Genomic DNA, 21,598 nt, shown 5'->3' on the forward strand with positions numbered 1-21,598 from the left:
TAATGCGCTAACAGTGGAGCTAGCTTCTCGTTAGCGCTTTTGCTAGCTTAAACCGTTTATGCACTTCGTTTCGCCTGAATTAATTTCTTCAGATAAATTCTGAACCGTTGATTTTCTTGGCTATATTAAGTTTTGCTTATCATCTATTAAAACGTTTGTGGACGTTGTCCTTCTTCCTGCTGACTGAAACCGAGGGCCGAGTCATGTTCACACTTCAGAAGCAAGTTCACGGAGCCGCTTTGAGGCCCACCGGGCCAGAACCAGAACCTCCACAGTAGTCAGAGGAAGGACCTCAAAACCGGGCCAAAACCCCTGAGTGAGCAGAAACCAAGTCTGGTTCTAGGGAGGACCGGACCAGATCTAAAACCATGATGGGGGCGGGGCTTATTTTCATCTAAATTACCAGTTTATTAAATGATTCCCATAAGCTAATTATGAATTATTACGCATCCAGTTTTTCACGATCCAGTTAAAGCTCTGGTTCCCAATTGGAAGATCCCAAGACACTGAAGACAGAAATGACTCATCATCATCAATAAACTTTAATATCATGAGGAAAAACTGCATTCAACAACCAATCACATGGCAGAATAAAGCCGAAGGATCTCTGGTGACTCACTCAGTGTGGCGGTGGGTTCAAAGTTCATGCAAGACAAAACATTGTGCACAACTGAAAGTGGAGGAGGAATCACACAGGGAAGCCAGCAGCCCCACGCATCCAGAGGTTTCTGTCCGAACCGGGCCGGATGCCGGGCCTGGTGGTCTGAAAAGCTGCTCACATTCAGAGAAAACGGGTCCGTTTGGACCCGGCTGAACTTCGAAATACCTGAAAAAAAATCACTAAATGTAATCTGGAAGTATGAGAAAACTTAGAGGAAAACATGCAGCATTCTGGGTCCAACAGAACATTTTAAAGATGGTTCTACCAAAGCCAGAACACAGATCCAGCTGTCCACCAAGACACTGAAAACCTGAAAAACTGGAACCAGAACCTTAGAAAATGTAACAGGAAGTCAGAGCAACCAGCAGGCTGACCCAAACGTATTGGTTAAAACTAAATTCTGACTCTCAGGCCAGAACCTGAAGGAACCCAAAACCTAGCAGAACTTCTGTGGAACTCAGTCTTTACAGAAACACGTTTATAGGAACCCGTTACAATCAGATGATCCGACGGACCGAAGAGGAACCGTCCAAAGCACATGGCCTAGAAGCCCTTGACGTGGCAGTACGCCTCTAGCGACGAGAAGACGATGTACATCAACCACAGGCTGAAGAACAGGCAGGAAGTCAGGATTTTAGGGACGCGCGGCCCACCGAGCTCCCCGCCGATGGCCGGCCGGCGCCGGTAGATCAGGACGGCGATGCAGATGAAAGCAAAGATGGTGAAGAGCGTGACAGAGAAGGCCAGCGTTCCCGGGTCCACCCTGAACTCCTGGCCCTTGCTGTAGTGGTAGACGGCGGCGATGGACCACGCCACGCCAATGCCAGGAAAACGTTGACGGCGTTACTTCCAGTAACGTTCCCGATGGAGGCGTCTGCGTATTGGTCCTGGATCGCTGCTACTTTACTGGCAAAGGTGTCTGACGAAGAGACGAAGAAAACAAAAGCTCTTTCAGTGGCTTTCCTCTAGACCAGGGGTGTCAAACTCCAGGCCTCGAGGGCCACTGTCCTGCAGTTTTTCGATGTGCCACAGGTACAAAACACAGGAATGAAATGGCTTAATTACCTCCTCTTTGTGTAGATCAGTTCTCCAGAGCCTTGCTAATCACCTATTATTCTATTCAGGTGGTGCAGCAGAGGCAGATCTAGAAGTTGCAGGACAGCGGCCCTCCAGGACTGGATGTTGACACGCCTGCTCTAGATGAAAGCGGTCAGACTCCTGCTGGTCTAACAGCTGAGCTGACTTCTTGTTCAGTTAACTTTGAAAATGCTCAGTGGACTTAGCTTCTCCTAAATTCATTTCTCCACAGAAATCTAAAGCAATCATTTCTGGGCTGTATTGTAAAGGTTCAGTTGAGTGAAGCTCACGGATTGTGTTGAGGTTGTGGTTTTCACCTGTGTTCATGCTCCTGTTTTGAAGTGAGATCTACAGGCTGTAGTTCTACAGTAAACTGGTTAAAACTGGTTAAAACCTTCTGACTGAAGTCGGTCAATCCGGCCGACTCGGCAACACGTTAGCAAAGCTCAACAGCTATAAAACCGAAACGTTCCACAGATTCACGTAGCGCCTGGTGAGAACCAGCTTAATCTGACCAAGAGAACTGGGATTTCTCTGTTTCAATAGGAACGTCGCATTGAAGAGGTCAGAGGTCACACCCGGTTCCACAGTCCTTCACTGGTTGTTTATAAATCACTGAACGGATTAAGATCTGGTGCTGCTGGATCAACCTGCTGGTTCTGGTTCTGCAGCAGAACCAGAACCAAACATGGAGAAGCAGCATTAAGCTTCTATGCGCCACAGATCTGGAACAAACTTCCATTAAACTGGAAAACCACTGAAACCGAGTGCTTTTAAAACTGGTTAGAGCTGCGTTAGAAACAGAATCAATGAAACGGTGATCAATAATCTGATGTGTGACGATGGCAGAATGTAACGATGTTCACTGAGTTTCCATGACTTGTATTTTCATGATTAAAGCTTTAAAATGCCTTTTTGCTGAAATGTGACACAAATACACTTTGATTGGTTTTTGACGGTTAAATGTAGCGCGTTAGCATTAGCTTTAGAGCCGTAGTGCTACAGTGCTGCTTTAGCTAACTCTTCTGAACGGTTCCCACTGCTAGTGAAAAGATCCCGTTTAAAAATGAAGCTAACCGTCAGGGTGAAGCCTCCATCTTTGCCTTCCTGTTCTTCAGTAGCTGCCGAGCTTTGCACTAAAGTCTGGTGTCTAACAGAAGAAACTACCTGTGTTCTGCTTTCTCTCAGATCTCTTTTTATTTCCAAATCCAAACTGCAGAGTTAGCCTGAACATGACTCAGGATCACAGTTTCCTATAATTTAGGCCAAACCAGGAAAATCCCTCCTGAGCTGCTGAACAACAGAACCCCAGTCTCTGTTTTCCCACCAAGACTAAGACTATTCGCCCAACGGCTGTTTGTCTGCGTTGCTGATCTTTCTGAGGGTAGATGTCAAACTGATATGGCTACCAGACCTCAACATAGACTGAGGTTGTTTTCCACAGCCTGTGACTACTCCTCCCCAATCGAACCAGACTTTCTAATCAGACGAACTGGAGTTTAATTAAAGCCAACCAAACAAGGCTGGCGAGAAGGCACCCTAAATGTGTTTTCATTGGCTGCGGGATCAACCGTAGCTTGTGTCACACCTGGTACTGAAGTACCCAATGCGACGAACACCACGGCGGTGACGGAGTCTTTGAGGCCCACTGTGCAGCCAAAATGCGACGCCAGGTCTCCGATGACGGCGGTCAGCATGCCAATGACAAAGATGGAGACGACGAAGCAGGCCCAGCCGTTCCAGTAGTCCGTTGGAGGAACGAAGGCAAACAGAAGCTTCCAGAAGACAGTCAGGAAGTGCATGACATAGTCAAAACAGGAAGGCATTTTTTCTTTCACGGCAGTCATCATCATCATCATCATCACCACCTGAGGAAAGAAACAACATTCCCTGTTACTTTGTGTGAAGAACTCAGAGAAGCAGGTTTTCTTTCTGCAGTTTGTACCTGAGCTGACAGTGACGGCCTCCACAAACTGCTCCCTCCAGCTGTTCGTCCCGATCACCAGAGCCAGGTTGGTCTTTTTAATCAGTTTATCCACCGTGTTCTGAAACCAGACCAAGCTTGAATGGAAAGTCTGCCTTTTTGGCCATAAACCAGTGGCTACTCTGAGGACAAACTGAATGCTGTAGAAAGTGGCCTGATGTAAGAATTGCAATATGTTGGACCAAACCACTGGTGGACAACCAGTGTTCTCACCAGAGCTCTGTCTGTACATCTAAAGCTGCAGCCTGAATCCAGTGCATACAAGACCTCCCAACATTTGAGAGGAACCCAAAAGGCAGAGGCGTGATTTTAGGGATTTACTCTCACCTTGAACTCATACGATTCCTCGATAATCACCTCCAGTCGGACATGTTCGCCCAACGTTGGTCTGCCCATCTCTGCGATCCGTCGCTCCTCCTCCTCCTTCTTTGTCAAAACCTCCTCACACACCCCATCTGACAAAGGTCACATGGTTTGTTTAGCTGCAGGCCAACAAAGGTAGTGAGATTTTGAAATTAATGTAGGGTTGTTTTCTCGGGCTCTGGATACTCAGCTCTTCTCTGAGTATCCAGACTCTGATCTCCTAATCAGAGTCTGGAGTCTGGGGTTGAGTTTGTCTTCAAACTAAACACCAAGAATAATCTGCTCTGTATGAAGGGAGGGATGGATGGATGGATGGATGGATGGATGGATGGATGGATGGATGGATGAATGGATGGATGGTGGATGGATGGATGGATGGATGGATGGATGGATGGATGGATGGATGGATGGAGGAATGGGTGGGTGGATGGATGGATGGGTGGATGGAGGGATGGAGGGATGGGTCGATGGATGGATGGAGGGATGGATGGAGGGATGGATGGAGGGATGGATGGATGGATGGATGGAGGGATGGATGGATGGATGGAGGATGGATGGATGGATGGATGGATGGATGGATGGATGGAGGGATGGATGGATGGATGGATGGATGGATGGAGGGAGGGAGGGAGGGATGGATGGATGGATGGATGGATGATGGATGGATGGATGGATGGATGGATGGATGGATGGATGGATGGATGGATGGATGGATGGGAGGGTGGGGGATGGATGGATGGATGGATGGAGGGATGGATGGAGGGATGGATGGAGGGATGGATGGATGGATGGATGGAGGGATGGGTGGTGGGTCGGTGGATGGATGGATGGAGGGATGGATGGAGGGAGGGAGGGATGGATGGATGGATGGAGGGATGGATGGATGGATGGATGATGGATGGATGGATGGATGGATGGATGGATGGAGGGATGGATGGATGGATGGATGGATGGATGGATGGAGGGATGGATGGAGGGATGGATGGATGGATGGATGGATGGAGGGATGGATGGATGGATGGAGGGATGGATGGATGGAGGGATGGATGGATGGATGGAGGGATGGATGGATGGATGGAGGGATGGAGGGATGGATGGATGGATGGAGGGATGGATGGATGGAGGGATGGATGGATGGATGGATGGATGGTGGAGGGATGGATGGATGGAGGGATGGATGGATGGATGGAGGGATGGATGGAGGGATGGATGATGGATGGATGGATGGATGGATGGATGGATGGAGGGATGGATGGATGGAGGGATGGATGGATGGATGGATGGAGGGATGGATGGAGGATGGATGGATGGATGGATGGATGGATGGATGGATGGATGGAGGGATGGATGGATGGAGGGGATGGAGGATGGATGGATGGATGGATGGATGGATGGATGGATGGATGGATGGATGGATGGATGGAGGGATGGATGGATGGAGGGATGGATGGAGGGATGGATGGATGGATGGATGGATGGATGGATGGATGGATGGATGGATGGAGGGATGGATGGATGGAGGGATGGATGGATGGATGGATGGATGGATGGATGGAGGGATGGATGGATGGAGGGATGGATGGATGGATGGAGGATGGATGGAGGGATGGATGGATGATGGATGGATGGATGGATGGATGGATGGATGGATGGATGGATGGATGGATGGGTGGATGGATGGCAACCTGTGATGCTGATGATGTTGGACGGGGCGGGACGGTCTCGGCCCTGGACCTTCCTGTAGATGTCTCGACCTGAACAGGTGAAGAGGAACTGAATGGACTGAATTCAGAACCACTCTCTGATCAGAAGCAGAACCAGAGAAGGTTCTGGTTCCGCCGACACCCAGACACACGTTAGAGAACGCTGCCTGAAACAAAAGCGCTCTGATTAAACTGGACATGCTCAGTGCGACGGGACGTACTGAGCATGCTCAGTCAGGACTTCCTGGTTTTATGGTTCTCCATTCTGGACCGAGTGCAGGCATGCAGTCAGAATGTGACTTAGGTTGACCTCTGACCCCTCAGGCAGTGCTGAACTGGGCTGAACCCGATCAGCCAGAGGTTATTGGGTTCCTCAGTGGGCCACCAGCGCTGTAGGAGAACTGGCTGGTTCTGGTGTCAGGTCCAGCTAGTGGACCCGCTTCCATTTGGACCACCAAGAGAACCCATCCAGCACAGTGGACCTGGAGGAGAAGCTTCCAGGTCCCAAAGACACGACTCCAGAATGTGTAACCAGTACCAGGCACCCGAGCCTCCGATTCAACAAACTGGGCTCATTTCAATTCAAACCGAGCCCACACCAGAACCTGGGTTACCGGGTTCTTCGGTAACCCTGGGTAGACATTTGTCCCAGACGACCCGGTTCTGGATGGGTGGATGGATTAATGCCAACCTGTGATGCTAATGATGTTGGACAGGGCAGGACAGTCTCGGCCCTGGACTTTCCTGTAGAAGGTCCAGGGCCTGGTTATGGTTCTCCATTCTGGACCAGGTGCAGGCATGCAGTCAGAATGTGTTATGTTGACCTCTGACCCCTCACCTCTGAGGTACATTCACCTCAGAGGCGAATGAGCCTCAGGGCACGGCGGTGGAGGGACTGTGGTGGGACCAGACCGGGGAACTAAAGAATGAAGGTGTTCCAATGGTCTAGTCAAATTCCACAGCTGATTGAAATGCAGAGAACCCGGCAGAGCTCCATAGAACCAGAGCCTCCTAGAGGCCTGGTTCTGGTTAAATGACAGCTTCCTGGGGTTCAGAGGGTCAGATGGTCTGTAGAATTAAGACACTCAAACATCCACCAGGGGGCGGTGTCTTACCAACAGCTGCTTGTCTAATGAAACGTTAGAGAAAGGATCAGTTAATGTCGGCCCGTCAGGTACCAGTACTGTCTGCCCAGACCGAACCCGATGGCGGTCCTACCTGTCTGGACGAAGCCACCTGTGAGGCCAGAAGACAAGAACATTCAGTCAGACATTTGTTTCTGAAGGGGTCAAAGTTGAAGCAGGAGACAGGAAGTCTGCTTACCGACTTCCTGCAGCAGCAGAGCTGGAGAGAAAATAAAGAGAAGCATGAAGCGTCAGAACAAATAGGAGGTTTCGACGTCTGGATCAGGGTTGTAGCGTCAGATAGTTCGCCGTTAGCATCCCAGTGCGTTTCAAAGCATGGGAAAGTTAGCCGTTAGCATCCCAGTGCGTTTCAAAGCGTGGGAAAGTTAGCCGTTAGCATCCCAGTGCGTTTCAAAGCGTGGGAAAGTTAGCCGTTAGCATCCCAGTGCGTTTCAAAGCGTGGGAAAGTTAGCCGTTAGCATCCCAGTGCGTTTCAAAGCGTGGGAAAGTTAGCCGTTAGCATCCCAGTGCGTTTCAAAGCGTGGGAAAGTTAGCCGTTAGCATCCCAGTGCGTTTCAAAGCGTGGGAAAGTTAGCCATTAGCATCCCAGTGCGTTTCAAAGCGTGGGAAAGTTAGCCATTAGCATCACAGCTTTATTTCCTTCATTCCATGTTGATATGCCCTGACTGTGTAAAAATCTGACTTGGCTAAACATTTAGTTTCTTTTCTTGTTGTATTTTTTCCTCCAGATGCCCTGAAGAGCTCTGGCGCCCCCTGTGGGCCAAGCCCCACACATTCAAACCCAGCCCATGTGTCCGTCACTCACCTTCAGCTTCAGAACCCAGTCTAAACTAGGCCCAGTAGATCTCAGCTGGGACCAGTTTGGGTTCAGGCTGGGACCAGTTTGGGTTCAGACTGGGACCAGTTTAGGTTCAGACTGGGACCAGTTTGGGTTCAGACTGGGACCAGTTTAAGTTCAGGCTGGGACCATTTGGGTTCAGACTGGGACCAGTTTAAGTTCAGGCTGGGACCAGTTTTAAGTTCAGGCTGGGACCAGTTTGGGTTCAGACTGGGACCAGTTTGGGTTCAGACTGGGACCAGTTTGGGTTCAGACTGGGACCAGTTTGGGTTCAGGCTGGGACCTTTGGGTTCAGACTGGGACCAGTTTTGGGTTCAGACTGGAACCAGTTTAAGTTCAGACTGGGACCAGTTTAGGTTCAGACTGGGACCAGTTTGGGTTCAGACTGGGACCAGTTTAAGTTCAGGCTGGGACCAGTTTGGGTTCAGACTGGGACCAGTTTGGGTTCAGACTGGGACCAGTTTGGGTTCAGACTGGGACCAGTTTGGGGTTCAGACTGGGACCAGTTTGGGTTCAGGCTGGGACCAGTTTGGGTTCAGGCTGGGACCAGTTTGGGTTCAGACTGGGACCAGTTTGGGTTCAGACTGGGACCAGTTTGGGTTCAGACTGGGACCAGTTTGGGTTCAGACTGGGACCAGTTTGGGTTCAGACTGGGACCAGTCTCTGGATTGTTTCTGTTCCAGATAACCTAGAGCAGTGTCTCTAAACCCTTCCCAGTTAAACTAGTTCAGCTGCAGCCAATCAGAGCTGAGCCCCTGACAGTCCTGGCCAATAGGAGGCAGCAGAGAGCGACAGCAGGAAGAAGAGAGGTCAGAGGTCACCAGGCAGGTACGGCTCCCACCTGTCCGTCCCCTCCTGGCCCAGCAGGGTTCCTGCAGCTCCAGGTAGAAGCTGGCCTTCCTATCGTATTCCTCATGGTCCATTATTCTAACTGACACCGTCTTCCTGTGGGGTCAGGGGTCATTAGTTCACAGGCACACAGGGGAGTGGGGGGGGTTCAGAGAACCGCTGAAACCCTGAAACTAAAATCACGCAAAGGTTCACGGAAACCACAAACATCTGAGGGGGTCGAGATTAGGAAAGGTTAAGGTCAGTGGGGCGGAGTCAGAGGTCAGGGTGACAACGCCCCCACCTTTCCGTTCACTCATCTCTAGCAGGTGAGGATCGCCGACCTCCAGGAAGAAGTTCTTGTTTTTCTCGTACTCTTCGTCATCGACTATGTTGATCCGAATCGATTTGCTGAAAGAGAAGAAAGAAGAGGAAGAGGAGCGAGACGTGATGAAGGACGGGAGGAAGGAAGGACAGGAGGAAGGAGGGACAGGAGGAAGGAAGGACAGGAGGAAGGAGGGACGGGAGGAAGGAGGGACGGGAGGAAGGAAGGACAGGAGGAAGGAGGGACAGGAGGAAGGAAGGACAGGAGGAAGGAGGGACGGGAGGAAGGAAGGACAGGAGGAAGGAGGGATGGGAGGAAGGAAGGACAGGAGGAAGGATGGGAGGAAGGAAGGACAGGAGGAAGGAGGGACAGGAGGAAGGAGGGATGGAAGGAAGGACAGGAGGAAGGAGGGATGAAAGGAAGGAAGGACAGGAGGAAGGAGGGATGGGAGGAAGGAAGGACAGGAGAAGGACAGGAGGAAGAAGGGACAGGAGGAAGAAGGGATGAAAGGAAGGAAGGACAGGAGGAAGGAGGGATGAAAGGAAGGAAGGACAGGAGGAAGGAAGGAAGGATGGGAGGAAGGAAGGATGGGAGGAAGGAAGGACAGGAGGAAGGAGGGACAGGAGGAAGGAAGGACAGGAGGAAGGAGGGACGGGAGGAAGGAGGGATGAAAGGAAGGAAGGACAGGAGGAAGGAGGGATGAAAGGAAGGAAGGACAGGAGGAAGGAAGGAAGGATGGGAGGAAGGCGGAAGGATGGGAGGAAGGAAGGACGGAGGAAGGAGGGACAGGAGGAAGGAAGGACAGGAGGAAGGAGGGACGGGAGGAAGGAAGGACAGGAGGAAGGAGGGACAGGAGGAAGGAAGGACAGGAGGAGGAGGGACGGGAGGAAGGAAGGACAGGAGGAAGGAGGGATGGGAGGAAGGAAGGACAGGAGGAAGGATGGGAGGAAGGAAGGACAGGAGGAAGGAGGGACAGGAGGAAGGAGGGATGGAAGGAAGGACAGGAGGAAGGAGGATGAAGGGAAGGAAGGACAGGAGGAAGGAGGGATGGGAGGAAGGAAGGACAGGAGGAAGGAGGGAGGAAGAAGGGACAGGAGGAAGGAAGGACAGGAGGAAGGAGGGATGAAAGGAAGGAAGGACAGGAGGAAGGAGGGATGAAAGGAAGGAAGGACGGGAGGAAGGAGGGATGGAAAGGACAGGAGGAAGGAGGGATGAAAGGAAGGAAGGTCAGGAGGAAGGAGGGATGGGGGAAGGACAGGAGGAAGGAGGGATGAAAGGAAGGAAGGACGGAGGAAGGAAGGAGGAAGGAGGGACAGGAAAGGAGGGATGGGAGGAAGGAAGGACAGGAGGAAGGAGGATGGAAGGAAGGAAGGACAGGAGGAAGGAGGGATGAAAGGAAGGAAGGACGGGAGGAAGGAAGGACAGGAGGAAGGAGGGACAGGAGGAAGGAGGGAGGGGGAGGAAGGAAGGACAGGAGGAAGGAGGGATGGAAGGAAGGAAGGACAGGAGGAAGGAGGGATGGAAGGAAGGAGGGATGAAAGGAAGGAAGGACAGGAGGAAGGGGGGACAGGAGGAAAGAAGGACAGGAGGGATGGGAGGAAGGAAGGACAGGAGGAAGGAGGATGGAAAGGACAGGAGGAAGGAGGGATGAAAGGAAGGAATGACAGGAGGAAGGAAGGACAGGAGGAGGAGGATGAAAGGAAGGAATGACCGGAGGAAGGAAGGACAGGAGGAAGGAGATGGAGGAAGGAAGGACAGGAGGAAGGAGGGATGGGAGGAAGGAAGGAGGAAGGAGGGATGGGAGGAAGGAAGGACAGGAGGAAGGAAGGACAGGAGGAAGGAGGGACGGGAGGAAGGAAGGACAGGAGGAAGGAGGGACAGGAGGAAGGAAGGACAGGAGGAAGGAGGGACGGGAGGAAGGAAGGACAGGAGGAAGGAGGGATGGGAGGAAGGAAGGACAGGAGGAAGGAGGGAGGAAGGAAGGACAGGAGGAAGGAGGGACAGGAGGAAGGAGGGATGGAAGGAAGGACAGGAGGAAGGAGGGATGAAAGGAAGGAAGGACAGGAGGAAGGAGGGATGGGAGGAAGGAAGGACAGGAGGAAGGACAGGAGGAAGAAGGGACAGGAGGAAGGAGGGACAGGAGGAAGGAGGGATGAAAGGAAGGAAGGACAGGAGGAAGGAGGGATGAAAGGAAGGAAGGACAGGAGGAAGGAGGGATGGAAAGGACAGGAGGAAGGAGGATGAAAGGAAGGAAGGTCAGGAGGAAGGAGGGATGGGAGGAAGGACAGGAGGAAGGAGGGATGAAAGGAAGGAAGGACGGGAGGAAGGAAGGACAGGAGGAAGGAGGGACAGGAGGAAGGAGGGATGGGAGGAAGGAAGGACAGGAGGAAGGAGGATGGAAGGAAGGAAGGACAGGAGGAAGGAGGGATGAAAGGAAGGAAGGACGGAGAAGGAAGGACAGGAGGAAGGAGGGACAGGAGGAAGGAGGGATGGGAGGAAGAAGGACAGGAGGAAGGAGGGATGGAAGGAAGGAAGGACAGGAGGAAGGAGGATGGGAAGGAAGGATGAAAGGAAGGAAGGACAGGAGGAAGGGGGGACAGGAGGAAAGAAGGACAGGAGGAAGGAGGGATGGGAGGAAGGAAGGACAGGAGGAAGGAGGGATGGGAGGAAGGACGGGAAGGAGGATGAAAGGAAGGAATGACAGGAGGAAGGAAGGACAGGAGGAAGGAGGGATGAAAGGAAGGAATGACCGGAGGAAGGAAGGACAGGAGGAAGGAGGGATGGGAGGAAGGAAGGACAGGAGGAAGGAGGGATGGGAGGAAGGAAGGACAGGAGGAAGGAGGGATGGGAGGAAGGAAGGACAGGAGGAAGGAAGGACAGGAGGAAGGAGGGATGGGAGGAAGGAAGGACAGGAGGAAGGAAGGACAGGAGGAAGGAAGGGGGACAGTCAGATCTGCAGAGACTCAGTGGAAAGATGTGGCAGCAGGTCGGGTGTCTCATTGTTTCCGCCAACGTCCATTTATCGATAGGAACCGGACCGGACCACATCTCCCAGCATGCACTGTGACACTTCAGGAAGTCCACAGGACAAACTTTAGTCATAAATTTGGCCTCTCAATGCTCCTCTCACCTCTGTTTTTTTCAGAAAGAGTCCATTCTTGGTTTCATCTGATTGGTTCTGAACTGATATATTTCTGTTTCTGCTGTTCGGATCAGAACGGCCTGCGGTGCAGGAGTGATTTGGTGCCGTTATGTCGCCATCTGTCTCTTGAATTTGATGTTTTTATCCAGATTTTATTGGGGCTTTCCATCAAGAAATGAAGTTCAACCTTCATTTCTCCTCCAGGAGAATCTCATTTTGTGGCAGTTCCAGCAGCGGCCACTAGGCTGCCGACCCAAGACGGGTCGCGAAAGTAAGTTCAGATGACATAATTTACACATTAAGCAAAACATAGTAAACCAGCAGAATGAACCTTCATAGAGGTAAATGAGCTGACGAACACGTTCACACAGCTGATTCATTTTTGTAAAACATGTTATATTCCCCATCAGTAAAAAATAATTGTTGAAATAATGAAGTTACAGTTTACTAAAAAGTGCAACATCTGTAATAGGATGGGAACCATGGGAACGATGGGAACAATGGAACGCTGCATTAGTGTCGTGAAGTTTATGGAGGATCGAGCCGAGGAGTTCCTCAGGGCAGAGATAAGACGGGTCAGCAGAACCTGACCTGTCTCTGATGGACGGCGGGTCCACAGAGCTCTGATCTGCTTCTGCTCTCCGTGGCGATGTGGGCCGGCGCCATGGCTGCGGGCCAGGCCTGACCTTCCCCGCTCTGACAGGAACCGGCTGCTTTATGGGCCGAGTCGCACGGCGAGCCGCTGCTGCAGCCGACGGCCTAATAAGGAAAAAGCTCCAGGCTGTTTATCTGCTTCTCACACGGGAGCTGCTGCGTTTGGACTAGCTGCTAAATAAAAACCCCGTCTTCTCAGCGAGGACATTTGGAGGACACGGAGGACAGACAGAAACCAGGAGCTGTCAGCAGCTCCCAGCCTGGAATAGGAGGGTCCACCCGCAGCTCTGTCTCTGCCTTGTTGGACACCTGAAGACACCTGAAGAGCAGCTGCAGTTAGGGTAGGGTAACTGCAGCTGCTCTAACCCTAACCCTTTCTCCTTGAACTTGATGCTGACTGAAACTCCAGTGACATCAGGCCTGGTGGAGCAAACAGGTCTGAGGATGCTAACCTTGGGCTAACCCTGGGCTAACCTCGGGCTAACCTCGGGCTAACCCCGGCTAACCTCAGATTACCTTGGATTAATCTCGGGCTATCTTGAGGTTCAAGATCAGCAAAAACAACCTGCTCAGCCAGCAGCAGTTACTGCTGCCTCAAAGAGCAGAGGCGGATCTGCTTCACCTGTCAGAGGAAACATAATCAGAAACAGGAAGTGATGAAGATCAAGACCAGCAGCTGACTTGCTTCAAACTGCATGAGTTCTAAAAATATCAGCTACTGTAAATATAGAAAAACAATTACTGAAGCTTTCTCTGATACAATCAGTTCAGAACAAAGATCCAGATGGTTCAGAGACAGCCATTATAGAACATCATCATCGCCACCACTTGTACAGCATCAAACCGAGACACCTAATGGTACCAGCAACACAATAAAATCCTTTCTGAACAAGTTCTGCAGAACCATCTGAACCAGAGCACCCAGGAACCATTTCTGTCACTGAAACCTGAACAATCCTGTGAGGATCCCGGACAAGCCCCCAATTATTCTGAGTTGATCTGCAGCATTAAACATGTTAACCTTGAATTGGCCTGTGTCTCCTGCCTAACGGGACCCAGTGGTTCTGAATGACCTCCACTTCCTTTCCACCCTCAACATGAGAGACTAACGGCCTGTGGACTGGGTCAGGCTGGACCGGTTTGGCTGATCAGGAGGTTCTGGACGGGTCCCAGTGGGTTTCTTCTGTCGTTTTAATCTGAAACTGCTGTCAATTGGCCCACATCTGCCTAAATTATGGTGTACTGTGATGAAAAGTACTACATGTTGTAATGACTGTGACCACTAGGTGGCCCTACTATTGCTTGAACACTGCAAGTTAGAAATGCTGCTGGACCCAAACTGTATCATCTTAGTCTGCTGGGGTTACATCAACATAAAGAGATGATGCTACGTGCTAGAGTTGCATAAAGTCACAACACGCCTCCAATGAAAGTTTTTCTTTTTCTCCGGAGACGCGCTTTAACAAAACCGTCCCGATCTGAACTGAACTGAGATCAAATATTCGGTTGGCTGACATGTTTGAGACCTGCTGGGATTTTATTCCTGCTGTTTGCAGAAAGATGCCAGGTCACATGACAAGATGGGGCGGAGCTACCAGATAATCTAACAGAATAAAATTTCTAAAACATTTCTAAACTGCAGCTGGTGAACAGCTTTTCATCCACACAGCAACTTCAGGGACAAAACCCAGAAAAATTGGACGCTGGAAAAGACCGTTGTGTTCAGATGTGCTAAAAGGAGTTAGCCCATCAGAAGCTATGCAAGCCCAGAAAACCATCTCAATGCTAAACATGTAGCAGCTAATGGAAATGTCAGCATCATTTTGAAAGCTTTCTGGTTTTGAGCTTATATTTCTATTTATTCAATGATTAGCAGCAAACCGGTTTTGAATTAAGAGTCTTGCTGATGTTGTTCTGTTGTTTGATTCAATGTCATTCATTTACGACAAACCCAGAAGTGAACATTTTTAAGTGAGTGCCACCACTAGTACTTACACAATTTCATCATTGTCAAACTCCAGGACTCCATGCGTGTCTTCGAAGTCTTCCCCACCGCCCTTCGCTGTCCCCTCCATGGTTCTGTACGGCACCGCCACAACGCCGCGGGCCCCCGAGTTCCTGGTCACCTTCACCTCCATCACGCCCACGCTCTCGCTCACCGTCACCACCGGCTCCTCAAAGCTGAAGATCCCGGCGTGGTCGTCGTCGAAGATGGTGACGGTGGCCGAGCACGGCAGGCCCAGCCCTGCCAGGCCGTCGCCGTGGTTCGCCTGATGGTTGTTGGCTCCGTCTGATGTGACCCGCACGTTGGTGAGGTGAACCAGGAAGTGCTCGTCTTCCTCAAAAATATCGTCGTCAATGATGTTGATGTGGATTTCCTTGTCCGTCTCGCCAGGATTGAACACAACGGTTCCTTCGGTCACCTGGTAGTCAGAGCCAGCGTTGGCAGTTCCGTCTTCAGTCCGGTAATCCACGCAGACCGTAGAGGTCAAGTCTCCTCCTCGCCGGACAACATTGAGCGCCACGCTGCCGCAGTTCTCCAGACACTGGTAATTCCCAGGGTCGAAGAAGACCTTTGAGGAGAAGTTGCTGGCGGATATCTCAGAGCAGATGTCATGCTGCGCAGCCCTCTTGGCCTGGTCAGCGGCGTGTTTCTTCAGGACGTTACCGGCTCCTGTCATAATCCTGGTCGCCTGGCAGCGGTAAAAGGCCCGACTCTTCTGCTGCTGGGTCAGAACCTGGTAGTTAGCGAGCTCCATCAGCTGCTCCGTCTCCTTCTCTGGGTGTTTCTGCTTCAGCTCCTTCAGGATCCTGGCCAGCTCTTTGCGCGCCTCCTCCTCGTCCAGCTCCTTCCCCTCTCCATCGAGAAGTTGGTCTCTATGGGAGTTGAGCATTTTGCCGTCCATTTCGATGTCCACCTTGGACGGGAGATCCGGCTCGCCCTCGGTCTCGATAATCATTCCCTTCTGCTTCCCGGCTCGGTATCGTTTGTACACGTATTTGTAGAAAAGTAGCCTGCGGTCGGCCACATAAGCAAACCCAACACAGAAAGGGAAGAAGAAGAGCGTGAGAAGCCCCTCCCATATTTCAACAACACCTGGAGAGAAAACGGCCAGGATCAGGTACAGCCAGGTGTAAGCAAACACGCTCCAGGTGGCGGTGACGAAAAACACCCGCAGGTGCTTCACCTTCCTGGTCTCCCCGTCAGGGATGACTGACACGCAGAGGCCGATGATGACAAACATGTTGAAGGCGGCGCTGCCTACGATGGTGTTGGGGCCCAACTCACCGGCGTCAAAGTTGTGACCGCAAACCTCCACCACAGACAGGAGGATCTCTGGCGCGACGAGCCGAGCGCCATCAGGGTCAGGTTGGACACCGTCTCGTTCCAGACGCGAACCGTGGTGGTGATCTTCTCCCCATTGGGCTTCTTTATGGTGATCTTCCTTTCCTGAGAGGTGATGACTTCGATGGACGCCATGAAACGATCAGCGATAATGGAGACGCCCAGGAACATGTAGAACAGCCCCACGAAGTAGATGGTGGCCCTGGCCAGGCGGTCGGGGAAAGCCGGGTTCTCCGGCTTCCACATCGGCAGGATGACGCCCTCAATGCAGTTGGTGCTGCCGCCGCATTTAGTCTGGTTTCTGGCTGTGCTGTTGGACTTTGGGGTCAGACCGGCGGCCCCTGCAGCAGAGCACGGGGGCCCGGCTGAGATAGCGGCAAGCAGGCAGCAGGAGCGACGGGCGTCCAGCGGGACTCATGGTGAAGCTTCAGGCCTCCTCAACCTGAAACGGACAGAAATGGGTTATGAACGAGGCGAGGCGGTCAAACCCAGAACCACGACCTTCCTCCTGCTAATCTCCAGCAGAACCAACATTGACCGACCGATCTGAGAAAGTCTGGACCTTTAACCCGCAAACACTCCAGAAAACAAAACCTTACCGAGGGTTTCTCTCAAGTTTCCAGCCCTTATGCCTGAGATGACAGAATAACTTTTTGGTCGATGATTCCTGAGTCCTGGCAACAAGCTGACAGATTATTTAACCTGGAAAGAAAAAGGCTTGGAAGGTCTGGAGCTTCCTTTTGGTCCAACTTAATGCAGAGGCTGTGGGCGGGTTAGTGAGGTCACCAGGTCACCAGCCTGGAGGTTGCCATGGATACCCGCTGGTTAAGGTGCATCAGAATCACGTGAGGAGCTGCAGTGAGGTTCTGCTCACATCTGGTTTCATGGATACTGAGAAACATTAAGGCTGATGTCATCACCTCTGACCTCCTCAGGTCTGACCTCCTCACCTCTGACCTCCTCAGGTCTGACCTCCTCACCTCTGACCTCCAGCAGGTCTGACCTCCAGCAGGTCTGACCTCTAGCAGGTCTGACCTCCTCAGGTCTGACCTCCAGCAGGTCTGACCTCCAGCAGGTCTGACCTAAAGCAGGTCTGACCTCCTCACCTCTGACCTCCAGCAGGTCTGACCTAAAGCAGGTCTGACCTCCTCACCTCTGACATCCAGCAGGTCTGACCTCTAGCAGGTCTGACATCCAGCAGGTCTGACCTCTAGCAGGTCTGACATCCAGCAGGTCTGACCTCTAGCAGGTCTGACATCCAGCAGGTCTGACCTAAAGCAGGTCTGACCTCCTCACCTCTGACATCCAGCAGGTCTGACATCCAGCAGGTCTGACCTCCTCAGGTCTGACCTCTAGCAGGTCTGACCTCCAGCAGGTCTGACCTCTAGCAGGTCTGACCTCTAGCAGGTCTGACCTCCAGCAGGTCTGACCTCTAGCAGGTCTGACCTCTAGCAGGTCTGACCTCCAGCAGGTCTGACCTCTAGCAGGTCTGACCTCCAGCAGGTCTGACCTCTAGCAGGTCTGACCTCCAGCAGGTCTGACCTCCAGCAGGTCTGACCTCCTCAGGTCTGACCTCCAGCAGGTCTGACCTCCAGCAGGTCTGACCTCTAGCAGGTCTGACCTCTAGCAGGTCTGACCTCCAGCAGGTCTGACATCCAGCAGGTCTGACCTCTAGCAGGTCTGACCTCTAGCAGGTCTGACCTCCAGCAGGTCTGACCTCCAGCAGACTGAGGCACAAGCAGCTTGCCGCAGTCGGCCGTCAGGCTGCCGGAGGAGGAACCTACCGTCAGATGAAGAGAAAAACGCTTTAAATCAGAATCTCCACAAAGTTCCAGGAAGTTTCATCTTCGAAGGAGGAAAAACTCTCCAGCCCCACAGAACCAGCAGAACCAGCGAAGACGAGAAGCAGAACCTCGACCCGGTTAGAACCCAGAAACAAGACGCTGCCTCCTCCTCTCTCTCTTCCTCCTCCTCCTCTTCCTCGCTGATGATGAGAAACGGTCCAAAACAACCAGCTGTAAACAGCCAGAACCTCTCCTGGACATGGACGGGTTCTGGGAAGGTTTTACTGAATAAATTGATAGAAATGAAACCCAGAAGAATCTGAATCGTTTTGTTTGATCTGTCGCTATGGCTACATCAGTAAACATCAACATGTTTTTCATTTTTCCCATCAGACACTTAAAGGTCAAGATGCCGTCATTTTGAGCCTTTATAAACAATTATTGCAATAAAATGCATTTTCATAACGAGGGTGAACTTTATGTCTCATCTTATTTTTTCAGCTCATCCAGTTTGTAAATCTTAAAAGTAATTAAATGTGTCAGGACTTTGCTCCATTCATCAACTGGAAAGACAGTTAGCCTGATGTTAGCATTAGCTTCAGCGCATCATTTTGATATGATGCGCTTCCAACAACCTCCAACCGCTTCCAACAGCCTCCAACCGCTTCCAACAGCCTCCAACCGCTTCCAACAGCCTCCAACCGCTTCCAACAGCCTCCAACCGTTTCCAACAACCTCCAACCGCTTCAACAACCTCCAACCGCTTCCAACAACCTCCAACCGCTTCCAACAGCCTCCAACCTTTTCCAACAGCCTCCAACCGCTTCCAACAGCCTCCAACCGCTTCCAACAACCTCCAACCGCTTCCAACAGCCTCCAACCGCTTCCAACAGCCTCCAACCGCTTCCAACAACCTCCAACCGCTTCCAACAACCTCCAACAGCCTCCAACCGTTTCCAACAACCTCCAACAACCTCCAACCGCTTCCAACAACCTCCAACAGCCTCCAACCGTTTCCAACAACCTCCAACAGCCTCCAACCGTTTTCCAACAACCTCCAACCGCTTCCAACAACCTCCATCCATTTCCAACAACCTCCAACCGCTTCCAACAACCTCCAACCGCTTCCAACAACCTCCAACAGCCTCCAACCGTTTCCAACAACCTCCAACCGCTTCCAACAACCTCCAACCGCTTCCAACAACCTCCAACCGCTTCCAACAACCTCCAACCTCTTCCAACAGCCTCCAACCGCTTCCAACAGCCTCCAACCGCTTCCAACAACCTCCAACCGCTTCCAACAACCTCCAACCGCTTCCAACAACCTCCAACAGCCTCCGTTTCCAACAACCTCCAACCGCTTCCAACAACCTCCAACCTCTTCCAACAGCCTCCAACCGCTTCCATCAACCTCCAACAGCCTCCAACCGCTTCTAACAACCTCCAACCGCTTCCAACAACCTCCAACCGCTTCCAACAGCCTCCAACCACTTCCAACAACCTCCAACCGCTTCCAACAGCCTCCAACCGCTTCCAACAACCTCCAACCGCTTCCAACAGCCTCCAACCGCTTCCAACAACCTCCAACAGCCTCCAACCGTTTCCAACAACCTCCAACCGCTTCCAACAGCTCCAACCGCTTCCATCAACCTCCAACAGCCTCCAACCGCTTCTAACAACCTCCAACCGCTTCCAACAACCTCCAACCGCTTCCAACAGCCTCCAACCACTTCCAACAACCTCCAACCGCTTCCAACAGCCTCCAACCGCTTCCAACAACCTCCAACCGCTTCCAACAGCCTCCAACCGCTTCCAACAACCTCCAACAGCCTCCAACCGTTTCCAACCTCCAACCGCTTCCAACAGCCTCCAACCGCTTCCAACAACCTCCAACCGCTTCCAACAACCTCCAACAGCCTCCAACCGTTTCCAACAACCTCCAACAACCTCCAACCGCTTCCAACAACCTCCAACAGCCTCCAACCGCTTCCAACAACCTCCAACAGCCTCCAACCGTTTCCAACAACCTCCAACCGCTTCCAACAACCTCCATCCATTTCCAACAACCTCCAACCGCTTCCAACAACCTCCAACCGCTTCCAACAACCTCCAACAGCCTCCAACCGTTTCCAACAACCTCCAACAACCTCCAACCGCTTCCAACAACCTCCAACCGCTTCCAACAACCCAACCGCTTCCAACAACCTCCAACCTCTTCCAACAGCCTCCAACCGCTTCCAACAGCCTCCAACCGCTTCCAACAACCTCCAACCGCTTCCAACAACCTCCAACCGCTTCCAACAACCTCCAACCGCTTCCAACAACCTCCAACCTCTTCCAACAGCCTCCAACCGCTTCCATCAACCTCCAACAGCCTCCCGCTTCTAACAACCTCCAACCGCTTCCAACAACCTCCAACCGCTTCCAACAGCCTCCAACCACTTCCAACAACCTCCAACCTTCCAACAGCCTCCAACCGCTTCCAACAACCTCCAACCGCTTCCAACAGCCTCCAACCGCTTCCAACAACCTCCAACAGCCTCCAACCGTTTCCAACAACCTCCAACCGCTTCCAACAGCCTCCAACCGTTTCCAACAACCTCCAACAGCCTCCAACCGCTTCTAACAACCTCCAACCGCTTCCAACAACCTCCAACCGCTTCCAACAGCCTCCAACCACTTCCAACAACCTCCAACCGCTTCCAACAGCCTCCAACCGCTTCCAACAACCTCCAACCGCTTCCAACAGCCTCCAACCGCTTCCAACAACCTCCAACAGCCTCCAACCGTTTCCAACAACCTCCAACCGCTTCCAACAGCCTCCAACCGCTTCCATCAACCTCCAACAGCCTCCAACCGCTTCTAACAACCTCCAACCGCTTCCAACAACCTCCAACCGCTTCCAACAGCCTCCAACCACTTCCAACAACCTCCAACCGCTTCCAACAGCCTCCAACCGCTTCCAACAACCTCCAACCGCTTCCAACAGCCTCCAACCGCTTCCAACAACCTCCAACAGCCTCCAACCGTTTCCAACAACCTCCAACCGCTTCCAACAGCCTCCAACCGCTTCCAATAACCTCCAACCGCTTCCAACAACCTCCAACCGCTTCCAACAGCCTCCAACCGCTTCCAACAACCTCCAACCGCTTCCAACAGCCTCCATCCATTTCCAACAACCTCCAACCGCTTCCAACAGCCTCCAACCGTTTCCAACAACCTCCAACCGCTTCCAACAACCTCCAACCGCTTCCAACAACCTCCAACCGTTTTCAACAACCTCCAACCGCTTTCAACAACCTCCAACCGCTTATAACAACCTCCAACCGCTTCCAACAACCTCCAAGAGCCTCCAACCGTTTCCAATAACCTCCAACTGCTTCCAACAACCTCCAACCGCTTCCAACAGCCTCCAACCGCTTCCAACAACCTCCAACCGCTTTCAACAACCTCCATCCATTTCCAACAACCTCCAACCGCTTCCAACAACCTCCAACAGCCTCCAACCGTTTCCAACAACCTCCAACCGCTTCCAACAACCTCCAACCGCTTCCAACAACCTCCAACCGTTTTCAACAACCTCCAACCGCTTCCAACAACCTCCAAGAGCCTCCAACCGTTTCCAATAACCTCCAACCGCTTCCAACAACCTCCAACCGCTTCCAACAACCTCCAAGAGCCTCCAACCGTTTCCAATAACCTCCAACCGCTTCCAACAACCTCCAACCGCTTCCAACAGCCTCCAACC

At 52.0% G+C, this 21,598-nt stretch overlaps 1 pseudogene; it reads right to left on the reverse strand.

Annotated features, from left to right (window-relative positions):
- Positions 1-519: 519 nt before the first annotated feature.
- Positions 520-16,496, reverse strand: LOC129356061 (sodium/calcium exchanger 1-like; annotated as a pseudogene).
- Positions 16,497-21,598: the final 5,102 nt, after the last annotated feature.

This window comes from Poeciliopsis prolifica, unplaced genomic scaffold (genome assembly GCF_027474105.1).
Source record: "Poeciliopsis prolifica strain line A6 unplaced genomic scaffold, Auburn_PproV2 SCAFFOLD154, whole genome shotgun sequence".
In the NCBI taxonomy this organism is placed as follows: Eukaryota; Metazoa; Chordata; class Actinopteri; order Cyprinodontiformes; family Poeciliidae; genus Poeciliopsis; species Poeciliopsis prolifica.